The sequence below is a fragment of the Eptatretus burgeri genome, chromosome 12 (genome assembly GCF_056783735.1).
Source record: "Eptatretus burgeri isolate ZD-2024b chromosome 12, Ebu_testis_v1, whole genome shotgun sequence".
Classification (NCBI taxonomy): domain Eukaryota; kingdom Metazoa; phylum Chordata; class Myxini; order Myxiniformes; family Myxinidae; genus Eptatretus; species Eptatretus burgeri.
This window is the reverse complement of record NC_140972.1, coordinates 433,057-459,352: the sequence shown is the minus strand read 5'-3', so window position 1 is coordinate 459,352 and position 26,296 is coordinate 433,057. Positions and strand designations below refer to the sequence as shown.

General features: G+C 38.0%; 1 protein-coding gene and 1 long non-coding RNA gene across 2 annotated transcripts in view; one reads left to right on the top strand and one right to left on the bottom strand.

Annotated features, from left to right (window-relative positions):
* LOC147014942 (deoxyribonuclease gamma-like) overlaps positions 1–26,296 on the bottom strand; it is a 346,105-nt gene that overhangs the window by 22,984 nt on the left and 296,825 nt on the right. The window lies entirely within an intron of this gene.
* Positions 2,228–3,159, top strand: LOC147014951 (uncharacterized). The gene is made up of 3 exons (XR_015050087.1): positions 2,228–2,381; positions 2,711–2,768; positions 3,000–3,159. It is a non-coding gene; the product is annotated as an uncharacterized LOC147014951 (long non-coding RNA).

Below are 26,296 nucleotides of genomic sequence, written 5' to 3'. Positions count from 1 at the left end.
GACCGAACAGAGAGACAGACATATCGACGGAAAAGTGATAATAAGGGTAGAACAAATTTCCAAATTTTGATGATTTACCCACCACAAATTGCAATAGTAATCATTCATGTTTTTTTTCCACTCCAAATATGTTGTAGAATGACATACTAAAATTCACCTTAAATTGGAGCATTGGAACATTTCCATTTTGACCTCAGTTTGAAGCAGAATTTTTCCACAAATATCATCAACTAAAATTTTGGGGTAGGGTGTAGATTTATGGTAATATTGTGAACAATTCAAATCTTATCCCTTATATAGAGGCATCAACAGATTCATAATGAGAATACATTTCTAACAATATCATATGTAATGGTATTGACCTAAGATTAGTGTTTTTAGAGTTGATAATGTTTGGAGAATTTGACCAAAATAGTTATTTTTGGATGTATGACCATTTCAGATTTAATTCCCAAGTAAAGATAACTGAATGGTCCATTTACTTTGTCCTATGTTCTTGTGGTTGCCATAGAAGATACAATAAATGTACTAATGATTGAAAGGGGCTGAGGGCTGTTCAATTAAATATGCATAGGGGAGAGAGAATCAGAAGCATGTGGGGGTAGGGCAAAAGTATATCCAGGGGATAGGTGAGAATTCTGAAAAGGTTCTCACTCACATAAAAGTCTGGAACATCTTTATTTACAATTCTAATCATGTTTTTGTTTCTTTCTCAGGTTGAAGTAATCTATTAAAGATGGACAAGTGTGTCTTCTGTAAGGAACCTCTATTGAGTGGACAAAAAACTGCATCGTTGAGTACCAAAGGGTGTGAAGGCATTGCAAAAGCTAATGCATTGCGGTCTAGCAGTACAAGTACTGTTTCTGGACAAGTTGTGCATGTCAAGTGTAGAAAGGACTTCTTTTCTCCAAAGTGTATAGCTAGTGCCAGCAGAAAGCGAGAATGTGACTCTGTTTCTTCCAGTAATACACCAAGTACACGCAAATCCACAGGAAGTTCATTTATTTATAAAGATAACTGAGTAAGGAAAGAATACTGGTTCTGGCTCACTTTTCCCCATGTAAATGAATGGGGGATTTTCAGCCATGAAATTTTTCTTTTTTTTCCCCTAAAAAAATAAATCCCCTTTTTAGCCCAAGGTATATTTATTTGTCTCCCCTTTTAACCTAGGGGCTCTCTATTCAAATAACCCATACAACAAGATAAAGATTTGTTAAAGGTGATTCTAAAGAAATATCTGAAACGTCTAAGCCTCGGGACACTCTTTATCAAATAACCCATACAACAAGATAAAGATTTGTTAAAGGTGATTCTAAAGAAATATCTGAAACGTCTAAGCCATGGGACACTCTCTATTCAAATAACCCATACAACAAGATAAAGATTTGTTAAAGGTGATTCTAAAGAAATATCTGAAACGTCTAAGCCTCGGGGCACTCTTTATCAAATAACCAATGCATATTGTTTAGCTCACTCATTGAACCTATAAACATTTGTTCATTCTCAAATTCCTTCAATAGTTTAATTTTCTTTGCACAATAAACCCATCTAAAATATTGAAAAAAAAAAAACATTTGAATCTTTATATTTTTTAAGATACCCCTTTTGTGCCATTACGAAATGATAAGCTTCTCTTAATGATCTCATCTGGCCACCGCCCGAGTTGCAAATCATTTTTGTACATAAACCACGCCATAAAAAAAGTTTTGTTTCAAATGTTTTCAGTTCATGCCGTGAAAATGAGGAAGTGTTTTTTTGACACGGTCGTGCTGTGTGAATGAGGAAGTGGTTTTGGACTGTCATGCTGTGAAAAAATAGGAACTATTCTGTGAGACAAGGTCTCGTGTTTATATTTTATCTCAGAACACGAACTGAAAACATTTGAAACAAAACTTTTTTATGGCGTGGTTTATGTACAAAAATGATTTGCAACTCGGGCGGTGGCCAGATGAGATCATTAAGAGAAGCTTGTCATTTCCTGTGGCCACACCCAATGTTTAAGCAATATCCTCATCGTTGCTTTATAAGCGGTTCGCCAGACAAAGTTTCTGCCAGACGGGATTTTCATTTTTACAACTGAGGCATGGGCGATCTTTCTTCCGATGAAGGCAACAGCCCACTACAGAGTTGGTAAGTTTGAGTATGGTTTTCTCTTTGAACGATGAAGCAAATGATTATTAATTAAATCATGATAATTCTGATATATATTTTTTCCCTGACAGGTCATTGGGAGAAATTGAGTTTACATATCACGACGTGGTGCATGAAATTAATACTCTTATTGAAGAGATCAATGATTTTAGAAGAGAATTGAAAGACATTTACAATGAGTGGTACGAAGTCTTATCACGTCCTCTCATCTCGAAGGAATTAAACCAATGGTGAGACACGTGTGTGTGTGTGTGTGTGTGTCTCTCTCTCTCTGTCTGTCTTTCTACCTACCTCTCTCTGCTCTTATTGAAGAGGTCAATGATTTATAATGACTGGTCTCTGATCTCGAATGAATTAAACCAATGGTGAGACACGTGTGTGTGTGTGTGTGTGTGTGTGTGTGTGTGTGTGTGTGTGTGTGTCTATGTGTGTGTATGTGTGTGTGTATGTGTGTGTGTGTGCGTGTGTGTGTGTGTGTGTGTGTTGCTTTCCCTGTCTGTTTGTATCTCTCTCTGTCTCTTCATCTATACCCTTGACTTATTATTATTATTTTTTTCAGCACTATCGCACAACATCAGCTGTTGAAGCAATCTTGTACAACACATGATTTTCTGGAGGTAAATATTTCTGAATTATTATTAATATCACTCTCTCTTTAGAATGTCGTCATGTTGGTTGCATCATTAGTTTGGACTTGGTTTTGTCAGTACACTGGAATTCATTTTATTGACCTTGAAAGGATGACAGGCTCCTGGTGTGTTAATTCAGTGGTCAACGAGGCTTACTCATATTACCATGTAATTATCTTTATAAAACCTAATTATTATCCACTTTTTGTTTCAAAACAGAATATGGTGTCTGAGTTTCGAAATCACAAGACATCTGAAGAAGATTGCTGGGAAAGATTATACATTCTCGCAAATGAATATTTAATATTTTCAATATTAATAAATTATATTTTTTTTGTTTACAATTACTTGATTCTGAATTACAAAAAAAGAATCAAGACATGAACGAGAGGGAGGGGGGGAGGAGGGGGTAGGTGCGCTCCCCCAATGACCCATCACCCCCTCATCCCATCCCTCCCCTCCCCATGTGTGTGTGTGGGGAAGGGTGGGGGTGGGATGAGGGAGGTGGTGGGTCAAAGGTGGGGGCGCACAGGGGGGATGGGGTGGTGGGGCTTGTGTGGGCGGGGCTTGTGTGGGCGGGGCTTCGGTGGGGCTTGTGTGGGTGGGGTGTGTGTGGGAGGGGCTTGTGTGGGCGGGGTGTGTGTGGGTGGGGCTTGTGTGGGTGGGGCTTGGGTGGCCGGGGTTTATGTGGGTGGAGCTTGTGTGGGAGGGGTTTATGTGGACAGGGTTTATGTGTGTGGAGTTTTTGTGTGGAGCTTCTGTAGGCAGGGCTTATGTGGGAGGGGTTTATGTGGGCAGGGTTTATGTGGGCAGGGGTTTATGTGGGTGGAGCTTGTGTGGGAGGGGTGAATGTGGATGAGGCTTATGTGGATGAGGTTTGTGTGGATAAATGGATGGGTGGAGAGATGGGGGGATGGGTGGATGAGTGGAGCTTGTGTGGATGGGTGGATAATTTTTTAATTAAATAAACATGTTGTGTGTGTGGGGAACTAATTAACTAATCACTAATTATGTGAATATGATGAATATGGGTGGAGCTTGTGTGGGGTTTGTGTGTGTGGAGCTTGTGTGGAGTTTTTGTGTGGAGCTTGTGTGGGGCTTGTGTGGGGTTTGTGTGGGGTTTGTGTGGGCGGGGCTTCGGTGGGAGGGGCGTGTGTGGGCGGAGTCAAAAAGGGGCGGAGTCAAAAAATTTCAATTTATTGGAGCTTGTGAGTGGTTTGTGTGTGGTGGGGTTTGTGTGGGGTTTGTGTGGGCGGGGCTTGTGTGGGCGGGGGCTTGTGTGGGTGGAGTCAAAAAGGGGCGGAGTCAAAAAATTTCAATTTATCTTTGTCTTTTGTAATTCCTGTGAATAAAATGAACCTAAAATCTCTTCCCCTTCCAAATCATATATCTTATAAGTCCAAGGAACCGTATCTATTACATCAACAATTTTAAAAAGTTCTTTCATCCATCGTTTAGTAAAACCCTTTTCAAAATGAGATTTCCACCTATATATTCTTACGATATCACCAACTTTGAACTTAGGTTTTCTGACATTAATCTCTTTTTCATATTTTAATTTTGTAAATGTTTCTGATGGTTTCATATTTGTTGCCGTGTGAATCGTGTCATTATACTTATCCACAATATCCTGAATAAAAGATGACCATTGTTGTGAACCGAGTTGTGTGAATTTTTTATATAGTCTCTCTTTTAAGGTATGATTAAAACGTTCAACAACAACTGCCTTCCCTTCATTAAAGGTACTGTATAATGTAATACTGTTATTTTTTAGAAAATTCATAAATGTCTTGTTATAAAACTCTCTACCCTCATCAGTCCACAATTTTTTAGGTTTTCTCTTACTTTTATTAAATATCTGTTGGAAGGCTAACATAAGAGTATTACCTGTTTTGTTTTTTAATGGTACAACCCACGCATATCTACTCCTCAAATCAATAACGGTTAAAGCATACTTGTACCCCTTATCATTATTGAGTTCAATCAAATCAGCAGACCAGATATAATCTACTTCCTTGGAATAAACTTTCCTTCTCTGAAACTTTGTGAATATTGGTTTATGTAATTCATCAGCTAATTGCTCTTCAGTCTTAATGGCATCATTAGAGCCTATAAGTTTTTGAATTTCCAAGTCCAAGTTTCAATTTAGCACTGATCATCTTCTTCACAATGAACCGATCAACTTTTTCTCTCAAGGTTGGATTTTGTATCAGAGACAAATTATACAACATTTCTCTATCGGCTTCATGCTTTTCTTCCAACGTTGTGGTATTCCCATAATCAATATCGTGTCTCATGCACACTTCATCAACTCTATTGATAGGCTCACTCCAGGATTTAGGATTGTCTGCCTCATCTAATCTTTTATCCAAGTTTGTGCCTGGACCACAGAAAGAATACCCTGGAAGATGTAATTCCCCTGGTATTCCAGTAGTTGTAAATTTACTTCCTGATAAAAACTTTTGTATATCTCCTCCGAGTTTGTGTTTGGAGATATATTGATTTTTTTTTGAACCACACACCGAACATATACCTTTTTGTGTAACCCTGTTATTTTTACTTTTAATATATGAAATATTTTTAGTATTAGTTTTCTTTTTACATTTGAGACAATAACTCATTTATTTATGAGAAAAATTCCTGCAGAGTGCAAAAACCTTTTTAGTTTCCAACATGCACATTCGAATCTTAATTTATAAAACATAAAGAATCCTTAGAAATGCCTTCACTCTCTCCTACATTTATTTAAGAAAAAATAAAAAAACTTTAATTAACATCAATTACCTCTCCCTGAAAATGGTCAACGGTCTTGTCGAAAGTATTGCAAATAGACTTGCCAATTCTTTGTTTTCCTCCTCGGTGGGTTGAGTTATTTTCTGTAATACCCTTAATCTTTTTTTAATCTCACTGGTTTCCATATTTTGATATTTATTCATTCTCTCTCTTTCCTCCCTCTCCTCCCTCTCTCTCTTCTCTCTTTCCTCCCTCTCTCTCTTCTCTCTCTTCTCCCTTTCATCCCTCTCTCTCTTCTCTCTTTCCTCCCTCTCTCTCTTCTCTCTCTTCTCCCTTTCATCCCTCTCTCTCTTCTCTCTTTCCTCCCTCTCTCTCTTCTCTCTTTCCTCCCTCTCCTCCTTCTCTCTCTTCTCCTTTTCCTCCTTCTCTTTCTTCTCCCTCTCCTCCTTCTCTCTCTTCTCCTTTTCCTCCTCTTCCCTCTCTTCTTCAACTCCTTCCTCATCCCTTACTATCCTTGAATCGCTTACACCCCATAGAATATTATACATATATTCATCAGGATTTCGTGTTATTCCTGTATCCAAAATAATTTTTTTTACAACAGGAAACCAATAAAATTTCTTTTGAATTTCTAAAAGAGCCTTACCTTTTCTTAACTTTATAATTTTTTCATTATTTAACATTCTAATTAAATCTAAAGTTGTCGGTTTATCAACATCAGCATAATGCCAATCTTTTATTGAAAATACCTCATTCTTATGTTGTAGAACATATTTATTAAAATACCGAATACCGAATATCAAAGGGCGGAGGAGCTCCTTGTGAGCCAACGGCCATCCATATCTAGTGCCCAACAGTGTCTGCAGACGTCCTCCTGCAGTTGGGTTACTTTTTTATGAGGAGGTTGGTGGCAGGATTTGCACTCCGGCCACCGTAAAACGCTTCATTCCGCAAAACGCAAAAACGCAAAAAAATCTGAAAACCCACTCCGTGGGAGTACCTCCTGTGCAGCTTCCCTTCGCAGGGCAGCTCACCGGATGACAGGATTGGGGCAAAGCCTTCGGGACCCCCAATCTTTGATAGGAGGGAAACCACGGGGTAACATCCCTGGGTCAGATTGCGGGAGAGTGTGTCAGAGTGGTGCTGAGGTGTCGTCCACCAGACGGCGGTCTCATTGGGTTAACCTGAGGCGGTCCCTTCGGGTGGGTGCCTGGAATGTCCTATCCCTAAGAGAGGATGATCACCTGTCTCTGTTATCATCTGAGCTCAAGCGTTTGGACATCGGGATTGCAGCTCTCTCTGAGGTTTGGAGACCGGATTGTGGCGAGATAATGGTGGGTGGTTACACCTACTATTGGTCTGGTCGCTCTGATGGTTACCATACCCAAGGAGTTGCTGTAGCTGTGTCCAATAAGCTGACCCCAATGATAATTGAGGTAACACCGGTCAACGAGCGTATTATGAGATTAAGGATTCGCCACTCCTTAGGTGCCATTTCCCTGGTCTCTATTTATGCTCCGACTGAGGCGAGTGATCTCACCGTGAAGGACACATTCTACGCCACACTCGAGTCTGTGGTTGATCAGTGCCCCAGACGAGATACACTTCTAGTCTTGGGGGATTTCAATGCATCGACTGGAACTGATAGGGATGGTTATGAGGTGTGTGTTGGTCCCCATGGGTCAGGAACTATGAACCAGAATAGCACTAAGTTCCTTGACTTTGCAAGAAGTCATGGACTTAGGGTGGCTGGTTCATGGTTTCAGCGCCCGCAAGCTCATCGCTGGACTTGGTATTCCAACGCTGGCGGTGTGGCAAAGGAGATTGACCATGTCCTCATTGACGGTCGTTGGAGGATGATCCAGAATTGCAGGGTCTACCGGAGTGCTCAGTTCCTCAATACTGACCACAGGCTTGTTGTAGCAACTCTAAAGCTGCACCTTAAATCCTGGAGAATGGTACCATCCCAGCCTAGGCTGGATGTTGCCAAGCTCAGGGATGAGAGAGTAGCTGAGGAGTTTGCGAACAGGCTGAGTGACACTTGGGGGGTCTGGGTGCTTTGGGGGGTCCTGAAGAGTTGTGGAGTGCCTTCAAGACCACCGTCCTTGATGTTGCCGGTGGATGCCTTGGAACTCACCGCAGTGCAAAGAAGAATTTTGTCTCTCAAGGGACACTGGATACCATTGACCAGAGTCGCAGGGCCAGGCTGAATGGCAGAGCTGAGCTGTTCAGGGAGCTGAGGCGTAAAACTGTACGTGCACTGAGGGTGGACAAGGAGGCCTATGTGCGAGGAATCTGTGAGGGGGTAGAGCATCACCTGTGGACAGGTGATTCTCGTCCCGCTTACAGGGGGGTTCGCGCATTGCGTTCATCCAAGCTCATCCCTCGGAGCACTGCAGTTCGAGCAGAGGGTGGTAGGCTCTTGACAGAGGAGTCTGAAGTGAAGGCCCGCTGGGCCGGTTACTTTGAGCGGTTGTACCAGGCTGATCCCCCAGCTGTCGAGTTGGACGTCAAGGGTGCTACAATCCCTGTTGCTGACCCTCGAATCAACTGTGGTCCACCATCGCTTGTGGAAACATGGGCTGCGGTGAACCAGTTGAAACGGGGCAAAGCTCCGGGGATCTGTGGCATCCATGCTGAACTTCTCAAGACTGGTGGAGATGCTGCACTCGTGTCGTTGCATGCAGTTTTGTGCTCTGCCTGGAACACAGGCATCATCCCAACTGACTGGAAGAGGGGCCTTGTTGTCCCTCTCTGGAAAGGGAAGGGTGATCGCCAAGACTGCAACAACTACCGAGGGGTGACGCTGCTCTCAGTGCCGGGCAAGGTCTTTGCTCGGATAATTCTTGATAGGGTTCGCCACCATCTGCTTGAACACCAGCGTCCAGAGCAGTCAGGCTTTACACCAAAGAGGTCAACGATTGACCGTATCCTTGCACTTCGTGTCCTCACCGAACGCAGACGAGAGTTTCGGCAGGGGCTGCTTGCAGCCTATGTTGATCTCTGTAAAGCGTTCGATTCAGTGAATCGGGATGTCCTCTGGAGGATTCTTGGTCTTCGTGGGGTGCCACCGAAACTGATCGATCTGATGTCTGAACTCTACTCTGGTACTGAGAGTGCTGCGAAGTGTGGTGGTACCATCTCTGACTTATTTCCAGTTGTTACTGGAGTTCGTCAGGGATGTGTACTTGCCCCCACACTTTTCAGCACTTGTATGGACTGGATTTTTGGGAGGATGTCGGAGAGATCAAGTTGCGGTGCATTGTTTGGCAATGTCAAGATCTCGGACCTTGATTTTGCAGATGATGCAGTCATCTTTGCGGAGACTTTAGATATCCTCTTGGGGGCCCTCGAGGTGCTGAATGAGGAGTCGGAGCCGTTGGGATTACGGATTTCTTGGGTCAAAACTAAGATCGAGGCTTTCGGTGACATCTTGGATGCTGCTGTCCTGTCTGTGTCTGTTTGTGGTGAGGATGTTGAGGTCGTGGAGAGATTCACTTCCCTTGGCAGTGATATTCATGTCTCCGCAGGTTGTGAGCCGGAGGTCAATAGACGTCTGGGTCGGGCCTGGGGAGTCATGGATTCACTGGATCATGGGGTGTGGCGCTGCTGGTACCTGTGCGGGAGGACGAAAGTCCGAGTCTTCAGGTCCTTGGTACTTCTAGTCTTACTCTGTGGGTGCGAGACTTGGACTTTGACCAAGGATCTGAGACGGAGACTTAATTCCTTTGGTACCAGGTCTCTTCGGAGAATCCTTGGCTATCGCTGGTCGGATTTTGTGTCCAACGAGCGGTTGTTGAGAGAGACTCGGATGAGATTTGTTACCTGCATGGTCCGTGAGCGTCAGCTGCGGCTTTATGGACATGTGGCTCGTTTTCCTGACGCTGATCCTGCTCACCAGATTCTCTCAGCGAGGGAGTCTCATGAGTGGAGGAGGCCAGTGGGCCGACCACGTGCCTCATGGTTGCAGCAGGTTGACCATCATCTCAAGGAGATGGGGATGGGGCTGGCATCTGCCTGGGGGATGGCCAGACGGAGGCACCTGGAGTACCGGCGGAAAGTGGACGCAGCGACGCGCTGTTCTGGCACATGCTCCCATACCTGACCTGACCTGAATACCCTTTTCTTGAAGGTATGCTTGAACACAGAAATGATAATTTTATTGAAGCCTTCTTGCTGTCATTTATGTATTAGAAATATATGTTAGAATAATATTATGGCACGAAACACCTCCCCATCTTCCCATAGTTAAATCATTTTGTATTTCCTTACTTATTATATATAATCCTGTTTTTTCTGTTTTCATGAGATAAACAAGGGCAAAACCATTATTATATTTACCCTTATTAAATTCTTTTATTTGTTGTTTACTAATCATAGCCCCACAAAACTCATTCTCGATACCAAGTGGATAATATTCTTCCTTACGAGACTGATTTGATTGTTCCAGGTCTTCGAGGTTAATTTTAAATGACCAATTATACCCTAAATCATTCATATCATACCCCCATTGTTCTATTCTCATACAAACGATACGCCTTTCTTTATAAAAATTTATTTTAATTCGAACTGGGAATTCTGTATGGCCTGGAGATAATATCAACACTTCTGTATCTTTGGAATACACAGCCGTTTTATTTAAGTATATATATATATATATATATATATATATATATATATATATATATATATATATATATATATATATATATATATATATATATATATATATATATATATATATATATATATTGTGATAAATCACTTAATCTCACCAAGTCATTCGCTTCAGTTGGGGTTGGATAATTTTTTAATTTATAAGCATTTTTCATGTTAATATTTTTGGTTATGTTATATTTATGTCGTTCAGCCTGTGCCTTTGTGTAATAATTTGATGAATCAATATCCAGTTCTTGAGATACACCAAAGATAGAACCATCTTTACCAACATAAGTCATTTATATTAGATTAAAAATAATATCATAAAATTTTTTATTTTTGTTGAGTTGAAATAACACATATAGGCATAATTGACCACAACACTTGGAATTTAATTCTTGGACTTGAAATGTTTGATAAACACCATTCTGTAAGAATTTTATGACTTCAACAGGTGGCGGAAGACCAAAACTATCAAAATAATATTTGTCTTGACTATTAAAAATACAAACCCAATGAGAACCGTTCCCATTATTATCTTCTAAGTTCATAATAATATTCTTTGTATGTTTCGGCACATTTGTTAATTCATCTCTCATACAAATAACCACATTATGAATTTTTAATTTCTTACAATATTTGACAAGTTGTAAATTTGATGTTGTATTCTTTCCAAATTCTTTCAACCACTCATCAATGCTCATTTATTTATTAGAAAGATATAATCCATTACCTCTTTTCGTTAATTTTACACCTGCTTGTGCTATAGAAGAAAGCATATCTCCAACTAACAATCTCGCTTTATCAGGCAGACCTTCAAGTTTTTCAGCAAAATCTACAATTACACCACTTCCACTAATTTGTTTCTCCAACTCTTTGTTATCTGTTTCCAATTCTTTTTGAGCCTGGAGTTGAGCCTTCCTTTCGTTGGCAGTTTTCACCGCTGTTGAAATACCACCCGTCAATGCTCCAACCGCACTTAAACCAGCAAATAAAGGAATTAGAAATGGGAGAAATCCTCCACTCGTCTCTCTTATTGAATATTTTTTCAACATTGGTTTTGTCATTTTAATTTTAAGTGAGCCAGTGTCATTCAAGATTTTAACCTGTTCTCTTTTGAGAAAAACATCAATTCTTACTGCTCGTTTTCTCTGAATTGTATGAACGTTAATCGTACAAGGCTTTTGATTTTGAACACAAGATGATAGTTTATGAAGATTGATTTGATTAACATATACCCCAGTTGGTACTTTGCCACTCATTTATTTAACAAAAAATTATGTGAGACTAATCATCACACCATTATCTGTATTAATCTGCAATTCTGTTTCTTCCAAAAGCAAACAATATGTATCAACTTCTTCACTCTCTCCTCTTTCAATGTATAGGGAAGTATCCACTCGATTAGACTTTATAGTTTCCTTTTGAGCGCTCAGGTCAAACGCATAGATTGTATACAAACTTTTAAATGCTGTCATATCCAAAATAGGTTCTTTATTTCCATTACTTTCACACACCTTTTGGTAAGACTTGTATGCTTCAGCAAAATCATTTTTTTCCCAATTAATTTCCAATCTATCTCGTGGGTAAAATGTTCCATCTAGAGAAACGCGAAGTTGTTTCACCTTGGCATTATCACTCAATGCATTATTCTTATCAGTCGCAGTATCACCATCTGGCTTTTTAAAAATGATCCACAGGTATCGTGGCTTTCCTTCCAGAACACCCAAATTCCACGTGTAAGTAGTTTGATTGAGTTTAACGTGTTGACATCTTCTTTTGAGGTATGATACACTGAGTGGTTTCTTTGAGTTAAGTCTTCGATTCAACATCTCTTCTGTTTTAAGATTAGGAGTATATTCACTGATATACCAACTCATCTCCTCAATTACAAACTTATTCTGTTCACCAAAAGCACTACCAACACCAAAAAGCAATCGATTTTCATTATCATTCCTCTGTAGTTGAAATCTAATTTTAAGACCATACAGAACTTTATCATGATCACAAAATCCAAATATACCTTTAAGAGGAACTGCCACAGTAAAACTATTTTCTGTTTTTGTATCATCATTATACATTCCTTTCCTTTGAGTATATCCAGGGTCTGTGTTTGTTCCCGTTGACATATCAGGAATAAAACCTTCGACAGACCCCTTTCCCATTCTATCACTGAATGTATAGAGTGTAAATTTTATCATTTCAGATACAGCAGAGACATAATCAACCGCTTCAACTTCTTGTGTTCCAATATACAAACGCACACTATCAAACATTTTCCAGAAGAAATCATTTACAAGTGTAGCGTTTGTGTTATTCCCAGCTTTAGTGAATTTAAATTTACACAACAAGAAACTTTCGAAGAGATTCAAATAGGTTTGTTGATTATTTATTTCAAAACTTTTTGTACCATTCGTATTCCAGTCTGTTCCAGTTATTGCATTTACCTTGAAGAATCTTCTTTTTTAGTGGAGTTTGAGATAATAATAGTATCATCCAAATCATAGATACTATCGATTGCTTCCATACTTGTATTTATTTAGGAAAAAAAGATGTTAAAACTTTTGAAACCCTGATCCAAGTATTTGAATTATTTTCTGTCGTTCTTGGGGGGACAACTGAGTTTTGCCTTTCTTAATTTATTTTAATTGCTTGTAATTTATGAGATTCCTTCTGGGCATCTTTTATACTCTTTACAGCACCTGCTACATTTCCCACAGCAGAAGCAGTTGAACCAATTAGATCTTTATGTTTAAGAATAGTTGAACCAATACCCATGAGAGTATCAATTATCCCATCTCCTCTAAATTGATGCCCAACACCCCTTTGTCTCTTAGGTTTATAGTATCCTCTACCAAGATACATACCTTCACCCTTGTAGTATGGGGAAAGGAACATCCCATCCCCTGTAATTATTTTATATTTTCCCAACTCGTGTTTCCTCACAATAACCATCGTATTTATTTATTGGAAAACTTCACGTAGGTGAATTCTGATAGATATAACTTCTCCATTAAAAGAAATCACACGATTATCTTGGTCGGTTATCCTAAAATTTACTCTGTGTATGGTTTTTCCTGACACAGGTAGATAAACCAAATTTTTGGGTTCCATATTGAATTTATAACCAATTGGGGTTGAGTATGCGCTGAATGAAAATATTGTATTTGTTTTTTTCCATCATTATAAGCACCATCAATCAAATCACAGTGAATTAACACCAAATTTATTCCTGAGGATATTTGAATCACATTATCACTGTAAAACGTCCCAATAGTTTCAATCTTTTTTGAGGAGAAACCCAATAACTCTCTAAATGAATTATCAATTGTGAAATCAACCTTGTAGTTATTTTTAACTTTAATCGTTGATTTTGAAGTATGTTTTTGAATGTTTATAACAATATTTTTTGGTTCATCACCCTGTTCTTTTATAAGACGAGCAATTTCGGAAGATATTTGAGAAATCTCATATGCTCCGGGTGAGACTGTTATCGTTTTGTATCCACTTCCCGGATTATAACTAAACTTGTCATTTTTCTCGGTTATATTAAATAAGGTATTATAAGTTTCCATGGACAATAAAGATGCCTCATATTCTTTTGTTGTGTCAAGTTGTAGTGGGTATGGGAATGAAGATGTGTGGTCGCTTGTTGTGAAATTGAAACTAAGGATTGTGCTTCTCATCTTATTTAATATGAGATAAAATGTCTTTATATTGATATTTATTAATTATTTTCATGTTCATCAACTGGTCTAAAATGGCTGATGCTTCATTAAAACAACTGTTATTTCCAGCCTTCTTACTGCCTAACAACAATAACAGTCTATTAACTAATTGCGATGGGTCATTTGGAAGAAAACTAACACCTGAACCAAGGATACTTAAAGCCTGAATAATGTGTTTCTCCTTCTCATTCTTCCAACTTTTACCAGAAAGAATAACCTTATAATTTAGAGTGTTCAGCAGATCAATATATACTCTATCATCATTATTTTCCATATCCAATGGTTTATCAATATACTTTGATTCATCCCTCACAGTTGAACCTTGTCTTCCATCTTTTGTGAGAAGAAACATTAATCTCGGAGTTAGTTAAACAGGGGGTTGAGCAGAACCCAAGAACCTTAATTCATCATTAAATATCAATACCTTTTCTTGAACAAGATGAAATATTGCTGATTGTTCTGTTGGAATGAGTCCTGCTTTGGTTTTTGAATCCGCTGAATATTCATTGTTTTGAACAGCATTCACAATATAATCAGGGGGTTGATTAATCTCTTCCAGTTGTTGAAATAATTCTTCATCATGATATTCTAATTCTCCAATATGCTCTAATTCTTTCTCCGTCATTTGACTGAAATCTTTTAACATTTGAAGTTTTTTAGGAGTATATTCTACTGTGGGAACTGTGGAAACATCTTTCATTTTTTCTTGGGAAGTTTTTAAAAGTGGTTTAAAAAATTTCTCTTGTTTTCTTTCAAATGCTTCTTCGCCCGTTAGTTTCTGTCTGCATTTCTTCTTTATGTCTTCCTGCTGTTTTACAACTTTTGAAACCAACTCTTGATGTTCCCTAAATCTTCTTGCTCTTTCTTTCGCATCCATTTATTTATTGAAAAATATCATTTAATATCTCATCTTGTTTCACAACAATATATTAATATTTTTCAGTCGTGTGTTTCATGTAATCCCCAAATTCCTTTTTACTACATAATGTAGAACAATTGTCTCTCCAAAAATTGTTTATATCTATTGAATTTAACTTGAATAAAATAAAAGTATTAGCATTGTTTCTGATGGAACGACGAGGAAGCTGAAAGTACGATTGACTAAGATAAATACAATTACAAGAAGAATGTCTCCCTCTTGTGTAGTAGCTGTCCATTACCGTTTGGTTTCTCTCATTAACACAATCATCGAAGATAACGAGGTTCTTTTTGGATTTATCCAAATCTTGGGGAGACAGTATATCATCCGTATTATCACTCAGAATACAAGTTATCGGTTTCGATTTCTTTTTACATCTCTGTGTATCACAAGATAGTTGTATTATATCTTCAATGTTAAAATCATTTAGGTTTTTTTGAAGTTTAAATAAACCGATTATATCTTCTTTTTGAAGACCAGCATTAAAACCTTGTGAGAGTAGTTGATACTCTGGTTGAAAACTCGACTTTGTGAAAATTATTAAATTATCATAATCTAAAAAGTTGGGAGTGAGGAGCATCTTTAAAAGTAAGCAGGTTTTTCCACATCCACTTGAACCAACTATGAGGCATCTTAATGAATTTGGGAGATTTTTATGGTTGTCAAATTTTATCTTATTTTCCCAAATGGGTAAAAAATCATTCATTTCTATATTTGGAAAACAGGTTATTTAATTTATTATTGGCTTTTTTCGAAATTCTTTATTTTATCCTAAGTTCAGGTTTAATTTCAAGATAATCCATTATTTTATTTATGCAATATCTTGTGTTGATATTTCCCTGAAAATCACATCCATGAATAATATATAACAACAATCCTTTGAACATTTCTCTAATATGTTCAGTTTCTTCCCTTGTAAGGAAAGGTGTGTTATCACCCTCGTACTTTACATTCATTTTTCTAATCAATCTTGTAAAGTAATTCTTTTTTGGTGTAAATCTAAAAGAATTATTTTCCTTTTTATATTTTTGATTATCAATAATTAGAAGATAATCACAGAATATACATTATTTATAGGCTTTTGACTCTGTGTTTAATCCCCGTCTTTCACACGCAGGACAATTCTCAAATTTGCCATATGGAGAATCATGGAATTCAAGAGGCTCAAAATTGAGTAAACTATTCATATTTATAAAGTAAAACTTTACTTAAACTGAAATTCATCTTCGATGTCATCTTCGATACTTTCAGAATCATCTATACTTTCATAACTATCATTTGAACACCAACTCTCGGTGCCATAACTATCGTTTGAATGCAAACTCTCGGTATCATAATCACTCTCATAATCTTCAAAATCTTCAGTTGAATATTGACTCATTTAATTAGTAGAAAAAACATTACCATTGATATCGATATACATTTTTTCATTAACAGATTCAACTGCTACATTTTTTATATTAAAGGTAATTTTAAAATGATCCTTAACTACAATTGAACGAAATGTCATTTCACCTGATATATTAACATCCTTTATTTCATCAGGATTTATATCTTTAGGGTTGTTGAAAAAAATACAAATTTCTCCTTGCATATTACAGATGGTCTTATCTTTTCTTTCTAAAGCTTCATCCATAAGGTTTTTATTTTTTGATACCTTTTCTTGTTTCATTGCTTTTTCTAGTTTTGAATATATTGCCAGGAGAGGAGAAACTTTTGTTAGAGATACCTTAATTGATGTTCTTCCAGGTATACTAAAAGCCCTTCCACTGAAGTAAATTGAAGAACTCATCATATCCACCATAATTGTTTTTATCCAATAGTTGTTATATTTATCTTTGTTCAATTTTACATCCTTGACATATTTCTCAGTATCTTTAACAAATGAAGAGATTGATTGAAACTTGTCTTTTGTGTCTTGAAACATTGTATTTATTAAGTGAAAAAGTTGGAGGATAAAATGGTTTTAAGCACAGATTCACCTGTAAAATAAACTAAATTTTCATCAAGAAAATTTTAGTTTAAGCACAGATTCACCTGTAAAATAAATGAAATTTTCATCAAGAAAATTTTAGTTTAAGCACAGATTCACCTGTAAAATAAATGAAATTTTCATCAAGAAAACTTTAGTTTAAGCACAGATTCACCTGTAAAATAAATGAAACTTTCATCAAGAAAACTTTAGTTTAAGCACAGATTCACCTGTAAAATAAACGAAATTTTCATCAAAAAAATTTTAGTTTAAGCAAAGTTTTATTATATAAATATGGTGAATACAACGTACTGCGATGTTTGTAATCACGAATATAAACATTATAGAAAACACCTCCGAACCAACAAACACACATTTAATCTATTTCATAAAATATCTCCTCTTGAGTTGGAAAGAAAACATTGTGATATCTGCTCAAAGGATGTTTTGAAGAGTAGTTATAATAGACATCTTCAATCACAAAAACACAAGAAAAATGAGTTTAAAGTAAAGGGAGACTATTATATTGAAAACACTGATGGGGCATTTAAAGGGCATATAAAAATAAGGATTTTTCAATTTGGAGAACCCGGTCCATCATCAATAGTTGAATCAATTGAAATAGTGAAACCTGATGTTGAAAAATTTATTAAAAAGACATTAAAAGAAATGAAAACTTTAAAGTTTTATATGGGAGTGAAAATGAATATGAAAAGACAAGATGAAGAACAAACTCCTTATATGAGAACAGATCTTCATTTTATAACATCATTTCAAGATTTTTTGAATAGTGGGGTTTATGAAGAACTATCAAGACAAGAGGAGGATGTTGATAATACAGTGGTAGGAAGTGGATTCAATATTAAAAAAATCATCTTTTTAGATATACACATTCTAAAATCAAACCCTCTTCAAGCTTCTTCTTATATTGAATTACCAAAAGAAATAAAACGAAAGAAGGCAGTTGTTAATATTAAGAATAATGATAATAAATGTTTTCTCTGGTCTGTTCTTGCTCACTTACATCCACCAAAATGTAATTCAGAAAGAGTAAAACAATATATGAAATATGAGAATACCTTGGACATTAAAGATTTTAATTTCCCAATGCCACTAACAGATATTCCTAAATTTGAGAAAAAGAATAATCTTTCTATTAATGTATATGGATTAACGGATACAAACAAAGTTCAAATATTAAAAATTTCAAACAACTATAAAAATGAAGAAACACACATTGATCTTTTATATTTTAGTGTTGGAAAGAATTCACATTACACATACATCAATAATTTATCAAGATTAATCTCTTCTCAGGTATTCAGAACAGCAAACAAAATATATCCTTGTAAGCGATGTCTTAATTCATTTCATACAAAAGAACGATTAGAACAACATTCAAAATATTGTAGTAATCATAAATCAGCTGTAATTACAATGCCTAAACCTGGTGAAAAGATTTCTTTTGAAGATTATAATAAATCTATCATGCACCCATTTGTGATATACGCTGATTTTGAATGTATCCTTAAAAAGATAAATACTGCTTCTCCTAATCCAAAAGAACCATATACAAATAAATATCAAAAACATATTCCTTGTGGTTTCTGTTATTATATCAAATCATCTGTTGGAGAAAAGTATAATAAACTTGAACAGTATAGTGGAAAAAATGCTTCACAAGAGTTTGTAAAACGATTAGAAAAGGATTGTATAAGACTAACTAAATTAATGAAAGAAACAAATGAACCGATGAAATTAACCATAGAAGAAAAATTAGAATTTAGAAAGAACAATATCTGTCATATTTGTGAGGAGGAAATTGAGGAGTCTAAAGTTAGGGATCATTGTCATCTTACTGGTAAATATAGAGGCCCCGCTCATTCCTGTTGTAATCTTAATTATAAATTACCTTCTTTTATTCCAGTCTTTCTTCACAACAGCGCCAACTATGCTACACATCTATTTATAAATGAACTTTCAAAAACACCAGGGAATATTTCTGCCATAACAAACACAAGTCAAAAGTATATTTCATTTACAAAAATGATATTCACAAAACTTATAACTCGTATTCGGTTTCTTGATTCTTACAAGTTTATGGGAACACCACTAGCCAACCTCGCATCAAATCTAAGCTCCATGGGCTCTTTTCCAAATCTTAATTCATTCTTTCCAAAAGAGGAAATTCTAACTAAAGAGGAAATTCAGATTAAAGAGAGAATTCAAAGTAAAGAGGAAATTCTAATTAATGAGGAAATTAATGAAGAAATTCTTACTGAAGATGAAATTCTAATTATACAGAAAATTCGAACAAAGAATGAAATTCTAACTAAAGAGGAAATTCTGATTATAGATGAAATTCTGATTAAAGAGGGAATTCTAACTAGAGAGGCAATTGAAACAAGGAATGAAATTCAAAGTAAAGAGAAAATTCTTACAAGTAAGGGAATTTATCCTTATGGTTATATGGATTCATTTATGAGATTTAAAGAAACACAACTCCCTTCAAAAGAAAGTTTCTATAAGAACCTTTATGAAGAAGAGATAAGTGATAAGGAATATAAACACGCACAAGAAATTTGGAAAATATTTAAGATAAAGAACCTTGGAGAATATCATGATTTATATCTAAAAACAGATGTTTTATTGTTAGCTGATGTGTTTGAAGCTTTTAGATCACTCTGTCATAATAAAAATTGTTATGGATTAGATCCTGCCCACTATTTCACAGCTCCTGGTTTAGCTTGGAGTGCAATGTTGAAAATGACAAAACAAGATATAGATTTAATCAGTGATGTTGATATGCTTTTGATGATTGAGAAGTCCAAGAGAGGTGGAATATCACAAGTATGTTCAAAAAGATATGCTAAAGCAAATAATAAATATCTTCCAAATTATGATAGTGAAAAAGATAGTAATTATTTGATGTATTTTGATGCTAATAATTTGTATGGATGGGCAATGTCTCAATCTCTGCCTTATGGTAAATTAGAGTGGGTGGAAGAAAAGGATTATGAAAAGGCTTTGATGAATATTGTTAATTCTTCTCAAGAGGAATTGAATGACAAAGAAGAAGGTTATTATTTTGAAGTTGATTTGAAGTACCCGAGTGATCTTCATAATAAGCATAAAGACCTTCCATTTGCATGTGAGAAAGAAACCCCAAAGAAAGAATGGTTCAGTGATTATCATAAAAGTTTTAATATTAAAGGCAAATCAACAGAAAAGTTATTAACAACATTCTATGATAAAGAGGGATATGTTTTGCATCAAAGGAACTTGAGACAATATTTATCTGCTGGGTTGAGAGTAGCTAAAATTCATAGAGTTTTAAAATTTAAACAAAGTCCTTGGATGAAAAAGTATATTAAATTCAATACAGATATGAGAACAAATAGAAAAGTAAAATTTGAAGGGGAATTCTATAAATTGATGAATAATGCTGTCTTTGGAAAGACAATGGAGAATGTTAGAAACAGGCAAAACATTAGATTTGCAACATCTTGGAAAGAAGCTTCTAGATTGATAAATAAACCAAGTTTTGAGAGAGAAGAGGTTTTTTCAGAGAACTTTTCTGCTATTCATATGAAAAAGGAAAGTATTGTCATGGATAAACCAATTTATATTGGAACAGCAGTTCTTGATTTATCAAAGATATTGATGTATGATTATTTGTATAATGATTTAAAGAAAGAGTATGGTGAAAATGCTTCATTGTTGTATATGGACACTGATAGTTTTATTCTAGATATAAAAACTGACGATGTTTATAAAGATATGAAGAAAAACATTGGAGTATATGATACAAGTAATTTTAGTCAGAAGAGTGAGTTATTTTCAAAAAAGAATGAAAAGGTTATTGGCAAGTTTAAGGATGAGTTAGGTGGAAAAGTAATGAGTGAGTTTATTGGATTGAGAGCAAAGGCATATGCTTATAAGTATGGTGATCAGATTGATAAAAGGTTAAAGGGAATAAAGAAATATGTAATAAAGAAATCAATAACTTTTAGAAATTATTATAATTGTTTGATGAATAAGAAAGAAGAATATAGGAAAATGAATACAATAAGAAGTTATAAACATAAGATATATAGTGAAGAAGTAAATAAAAAGGCATTAGGAGCCTTTGATGATAAGAGATTTATTTTAGATAATGGAATAGATTGTGTTCCATATGGATATTGTATGATAGAGTGTATAAAATAGATTGTGTTCCATATGGGTATTGTATGATAGAGTGAATAGAATAGATTGTGTTCCATATGGACACAAGTTTTAACGATGGGAAGATGGGTTAGGGTTTTTAAGGGCTACCGCCGCGTTTTTCACAATATATAAATGGTCGAACCAAGTATTAGTCAAACTAAAGAGTGGAGAAAATCTCAGTCTTGGTATATAAATGGAAAACATAATGAATGTGAAAAATATCAAATAAGTCTTATTGAAAAAATACCTAAAACAAAGGTAAATAAAACAAATATGCGAATCAATTTAAAAACCAATAAGTTAGAGGATGTAAAGAAAATAATAAATATGTTTGAATGGACTGAAAAATTTGATGGTTATCAATTGAACAATGGAAAAATAATTTACTACAATATCAAAATGATATGCAACTCAGGAGGTGGTCAGATGAGATCATTAAGAGAAGTTTATCATTTCGTAATGTCACAAAAGGGGTATCTTAAAAAATATAAAGATTCAAATGTTTTGTTTTTCAATATTTTAGATGGGGATTATTGTGCAAAGAAAATTAAACTATTGAAGGAATTTGAGAATGAACAAATGTTTATAGGTTCAATGAGTGAGCTAAACAATATGCATTGGTTATTTGATAAAGAGTGGCCCGAGGCTTAGACGTTTCAGATATTTCTTTAGAATCACCTTTAAAAAATCTTTATCTTGTTGTATGGGTTATTTGAATAGAGAGCCCCTAGGTTAAAAGGGGAGACAAATAAATATACCTTGGGCTAAAAAGGGGATTTATTTTTTTAGGGGAAAAAAAAGAAAAATTTCATGGCTGAAAATCCCCCATTCATTTACATGGGGAAAAGTGAGCCAGAACCAGTATTCTTTCCCTACTTAACTGGATATTCTGTGGGCATCCAGATAAATTCCATGGCAAGGTAAAAAGTCATAAACTTATTTCAGTCAGATCAATGGATTTTCAAGATAAAATTAAGAAGTGTTGCAATGAATGCAAGGATTTGTGGTCAGAAATTGTGAATGGCAGACTTGAGCTTGCACAACATTTGCATGCTGCAGATGCAGTATACCACAACCTTTGCAGCACAAATTTTAGAACAGGAAAGCAGGTACCACAACAGTTCATGGCAGATGATAAAATCCAACCGGAACGATTTATGCAGGGTAGACCTCCTGATTCGGCAAGGGAAGATGCTTTTAATGAGGTGGCCATGTATTTGGAGGTCAATGATGAGGAACAAATCTCAATAAAGGATCTTTTAAACAAAATGGAAGAGATATTGGTTGAGACTGGAATTGAACCATATGGATTTACCTACATGAAACATAGACTTGAGAAACATTTTGGAGACAACATAACCATCACTGAGATTCGTGGAAAAGAAAATGTGGTTATATTTCGACATAAAGCATCTTCTATCATCCATGACTTCTACTCCAAACCCAAGAAGTATGACCATGATGAAGAGAAATTAATAATTATAGAAACCGCAGCCAAACTTATTAAAAGTGATGTGCGATCTCCAAACGGAGTTGCTTCTGCTCGATCGTAAGCAGCTTTGCCACGAACTTCGCCGAGATTCTCCTTTAGCCCAAATCCTCAGTCACAATGGAATGAACGGATCCAATGCTGATGCCCGCCTCGTCTGCAAGTTCTTTGATCGTGATTCGACGATCCTGCATCAGCAGGGTCCTCACTTGGTCAATGACCATCTCATTTCTCATCATCATCCGATGGGCGAGCTGATTTTTCCCGCCTGTTTCTCCGAGGAGTGTGACGGAGACAGGGGCAGGGCAGCTCGCTGCCAATTTGTGGATGAACAGCGTGAGGCGATCGGGGTGACAGAACGCCCCTTTTTTGGGAACCTTCTCGAAAGGAGGTGGAGCCGAAAACGTGGAGGAGCGAAGGGCGGAGCCCCGCGCTATATAAGGCGGACTGCGCGCGAGGTCCAAGAGCTTTCTCTGTCGGGGTCGAGTGCTCCTCTCTCTTGGTGGCCAGGATCGCGCGCTCTCTCTCTCTCTCTCTCTCTCTCTCTCTCTCTCTCTCTCTCTCTCTCTCTCTCTCTCTCTCTCTCTCTCTCTCTCTCTCTCTCTCTCTCTCTCTGGTCCAGGAGCTCTCTCTGTCGGGGTCGAGTACTTCTCTCTCTTGGTGGGCAGGGTCGAGCTCGCTCACTCTCTCTCTGGTAAATGAGCTCTCTGTCTGGGTCGTCGACGTCATTCTCACTCTGGTCCATGAGCTCTCTTGGTCTGGGTCATCGACGTCATGAGCTCTCTCTGTCGGGGTCGAGTGCTCCTATCTTTTGGTGGCCAGGGTCGAGCTCGCTCTCTCTCTCTCTCTTGGTGGCCAGGGTCGAGCTCGCGCCCTCTCTCTGTCTTGGTGGCCAGGGTCGAGCTCTCTCTCTCTCTCTCTCTCTCTCTCTCTCTCTCTCTCTCTCTCTCTCTCTCTCTCTCTCTCTCTCTCTCTCTCTCTCTCTCTCTCTCTCTCTGTCTGGGTCATCGACGTCACTCTCTCTCTCTCTCTCTCTCTCTCTCTCTCTCTCTCTCTCTCTCTCTCTCTCTCTCTCTCTCTCTCTCTCTCTGGTGCTGAAGCTCCTTCTGCCCTTCAGTCCTTTCTTGCTTGGCTGTGGGTCGTGAAAGCACCAGCAGCAACGCCGGAGAGAGCTCGCTGACCATGCCAGGGGCCCGAGGACAGGCGCGGCTACGCAAGGCCGTGGGGAGTCGACGTCGCGACCTGCCCACCGTCGCGCCACGAGGGCGTGGGTAAGACCCTATGGTCTCGCGGGCCTTTTCGGTCATCCACAGCCCACGACCATAAAGGTTTACGAACCCCATCTACCCCCTTGCCGATGAGGGGGTCATTTCTTTTGTTTTCGTATGCATGCTGTGGCGCCGTGTCCTGCCAAGTAGAAACTGTGTAAGTGACTGCGCTTGTAAATAATAATCGTAGTCGGTTGTAGTACTTTATATTTGTTGCTTGGAAATTGCATGACTGCCTTACTTGTGTTATGTGTAATAATAAATGTCCTTGTGTGAAATGTATCTCATCCGTTGCGTCTTCTTTCCCCATTGAAAATGCCATCTTGCATCGTGGAATGAGTCGTGGGTTTTAAACACCCGAGAAATAATCTGAACCGTCAAGGTCGGCGATAACATCGCTCAGTTATCCCTGTAGCACAGAACGAACCGCTTAAGCGGTTCGTGTCCGAGGCCGACCTGCGGCGTGGTGCAACCCCTCGGTAGGTTACCCGCACGGGCATTTAGGTATATTGACATTCGGCGATTCACGCCTATTTCGCGCGTGTAGAATGCGGACTGGGTTGTGGTGAGGTTAAACCCCCACCTGTGACTGGCTCTTGGTGGTAGTTCTAGGAGGGTCACAATTGAATTGTCCGTCCGGTGGGCGACGCGGCCGCCATTAGAGGTACGCGGCCGATCGTACGCCAGGCGGGCCAGAATTCGTAACATTGGTGTCCGGGAGTGGGATTCAAATCCATCCCGCCTCCAACTAAATTCGCGAGAATCAGTTCAGGGGTGAGTGGAGCGACCCCCGATTCCCACCAAACACGAGCGATTTAAAAAAATTATTTCCGCGAAATAAGATGGCTTTTCAAGGCGAACGGGTGCCGGGTGGATTAGATATGTGTTATAATGTAGAATCCATGGCCCGGGATGGTTCTTTATGGGGGAGCTCAACCCCATATACTGAGCATGGACTTTGCCGGCAAACGGAGTCGCACAATGGCGGCGCGATCGCACCTCGGCGCAGCACGGGGCAGGCGGCAATTTTTAGCGCAATGAACGGCATGACACGAGGCGAGTGCTTTCACTCACCGCTTCAAACCACGGGGTCATGGCAGGCGTGGTAGGATGCCGGAGCATGCATTGACGGGCTTCGGAGACAAGTGTTGAAGTCCTTGCAGCGGTGGAGGAATGGTGACAACTGTATAGGGGAATTGCATTCGTTTCCTTTGAATTGGACGAGGCACGGCGACGCGTAGACAGGATTCATGAGGATTACGTGCGTAAGGAGTCACAACGACTGGCCGATGTACAGGAAGAAAGGAGGGAGGAAGAAGAAAGGCAAACAAAGCTGGAAGAGGAAAAAGGAAACACGATTGGGAATTTAAAAAAACTGAAGGGAGAGGTATAAGAAGGCAATCAGAAAAAAGAAAGCCTCAAACTGAAGATAAAAAGAGGAGAGGAACATCTGGAGCAGAGGGAAGAAGAATGGTTGGAAAAGTCAAGACAGTTCGAAGAACTAAAGGGAAAAGTGAGAAAAATAGAGTTGAGTATCCATAAGTGGGAACAAGGGACGAGCGAACGAAGCGGGAGAATGGAGTAAGCGCGAATTGGTAATTCCCAGGATAGAAAGAACTTGGAAGAGGAAAGGAAAACGAAGCTGGAGGAGGAAAAACGGGAACACGATGGGGAATTGGAACAACTGAAGGAAGAGGTAAGAACAGGCAATCAGGAAAGATAAAGCCTAGAACGGAAGATAAAAAAGAGGAGAGGAACATCTGGAGGAAAGGACGGAGGAATTGCTGGAGAAGTCAGAAAAGTTCGAAGAACTGCAGGGAGAAATGAGGGAGGAAGGAGAAAGGAAAACAAAGATAGAAAAGGAAAAACGCAAACAAGATGGGGAATTGGTGCTGCTGAAGCAAGAGGAAGGGCAGGCCAGATTAAAAGAAGAGCCCTGGAAGGGGAGATAGAAATAGGAAAGAAATATCAGGAAGACGTAAAGGAATCGAGGGAGAGAGAATACGCAAGAGGTGATAAGATGAGAAATATGATGGACGAATTGAGGAAGAGAATATATGAAATGGGGGAAGAAGCATGCAAATTGAGAGAGGAATCATGGAAAAAAAACTTGAGATACTGAAACACGAAACCAAAGAGAGAGGATGACAAAACGAACTGTAGATGTTAAAAGAGGAAAGGAAGAGGATGGAAAATGAAACGTTGAGGAACCACACTGTACAGATCAAACAGCTAGAAGCCAAGGCCAGATTAAAGAATGAGGAACAAGAAAGACAGTGGAATAGAAAACACAAAGAACAAGGAATGAGACAGGAGAAAGAAATCAGCTAATTGTAGGATATAACGAGATTGCATAATGAGGAACAAGAGAGACAGTGGAATAAAAAGCAAAAAGGGTATGAATTTGAAACTGAACAACAAAAGGAAAAAACAAGGTTTTTTTTTTTTTTTTTTTGTATACCTTGGTCGAGGCTCGTATGAGAGCGAACACACAACTCACAGCAAGGAGGCATGAGACAAGAGGGGCGGGAGTGGAAGG